Raw genomic sequence first — 1983 nt, 5'->3', positions numbered from 1 at the left:
CACTGGAACATCCTGTTCAATCAAACCAGAGATGAACATGATGACCTCCTTCCAGAAAGGTTGAAGCTCTATACATACATGCAATGGAAAAGAGAAACTTTATCTATATTGCATTTAACACAAACATCAGGAATATTTGAATAGAAATGTTGAAGTTTTACAGCAGTGGTATACGTTCTAAATAACCATTTGTATTGTAATAGTCTAAACCTTGTGTTAATAGTTTGGTTTGTGCCAATAGACATGAGTTATTCCATTCATCCTCAGGGATTTCAGTTTGCAGTTTTCCAGGCTTGTAAATATGAGAGACTATTTTCTTTTAAAGCTAAAAGTAAAATATTATAGAATGTGGAAAGTAGATCCGTACTCTGATTATGGTGAACGGCTCTATTCTCTATGGTAGAAAGTGGAGGTTCAGTCGTAGATTTCAGTGAGGCAGAAACAAAGTTTTTTAAAATATGTTTTTTGTCAGACTGAACTTATTTACCAGTTGTTCAAAGGACATCAAACCTCCTTCACTATAAAGGTCCCTATTTTTAAGCCTTTATTCATCATATTCTAAACCCTCTGTCTGCTCTTCCTGGTTTGAATCTATTATTTCCCCAAACAGGCGAGAGACATGAGATCTTGAACATTCATCCAAAACTCAATGGGAGTGGTGCCAAACTGGTATTGTGTTTCTGAGAAAGGATTTTTGGTGTTTTTAACAGATGTTTAATTTCAGCTGAGTAAAGACAGGATGCCAAAGGTCATGTTAATGAGTTCCCAGATAGCACAGAATGATTGAAACAACATTGAATCAATGTCAGCCAGAAACATTGAATCAACGTTGAACGCTGACATTGAAACAACATTGAATCAATGTCAGCCAGAAACATTGAATCAACGTTGAACGCTGACATTGAAACAACATTGAAAGTGGTCGGTGACTTGTATGTTGAATCAACATTAGGGTTTCAACCATTACTGACATTATATCAATGTTGATTCAACCATCATCTGTATGTCAACTTGTATGCATATTTGTGTTGATAGTACATTGAATCAGTTAGGAATCAATGTTGATTCAACCATCATCTGAACGTGGATCTGCATGCAAATTTGTGTTGATTCTACATTGAATCAGTTAGGATCAGTGAGTTACAGAAGAATCAGGAGGAAAGGAGACAGTGGACTGTCTGGCACAAAGACAGAGAATCTCGTCTCTCCTCCTCCTCCTCCTCCTCCTCTTTCTTCGAATTTAAGGACGTTTTTCTCAATCACTGGATGTATTCTGTTTTTGTCAGCTCGTATTTTCGTAAACAAGTCCTGTTTTCAAATGTTAAATGTTCATTTTGTATATTTGCTGCAGTTATACTTCCTCTTTTTGAAGTGAACAAAAAACACCTTTTCTTCTGCATTTGATTCATTTGCTGCTCATCCTGTTCGGTTCCTGTTTAAATTTCAATAACAGAATGTTTTTCAATCTCAACTCTGACTTTCATAAATTCCTAATTTACATTAAAACATTCCCACCTTGAAACCAGATGATGACGGTCAAACTATGGTGTTTTGATGACTGAATTTTTTCTTTTGATTAAAACAAGATGAAAGCATAACAGTACCAAGACAGACTGTGTTTGTAAGACACATATGTATGCTAATAAAACGTGAAATTTAAATGGAGGAGGTGCTGGACCAGAGGGAGTTGATGATGGACATAAATCAGAATCACATGCACTAATTGAACTTATTGAGGACTTTACTGACTCTGTGGATAAAAATGTTTTGCTGGTGGTGTGTTCACTGATCTCCAAACAGCATTTGATACTATCCATCCATTTTCTTTACACCCTTGTCCCTTGGTGGGGTCAGGAGGTGCTGGTGCCTCTCCAGCTAATGTTCCAGGTGAGAGGTGGGGGTCACCTGGACAGGTTACCAGTCTGTGGCAGGGCAACACAGAGACACACAACCATGCACACACACACACACACCGAGGGGCAA

The sequence above is a fragment of the Poecilia formosa genome, unplaced genomic scaffold, assembly GCF_000485575.1.
Source record: "Poecilia formosa unplaced genomic scaffold, Poecilia_formosa-5.1.2 Scaffold1184, whole genome shotgun sequence".
NCBI classification, from domain to species: domain Eukaryota; kingdom Metazoa; phylum Chordata; class Actinopteri; order Cyprinodontiformes; family Poeciliidae; genus Poecilia; species Poecilia formosa.
The sequence above is the reverse complement of the archived record's forward strand: the minus strand, read 5'-3'. Positions refer to the sequence as shown.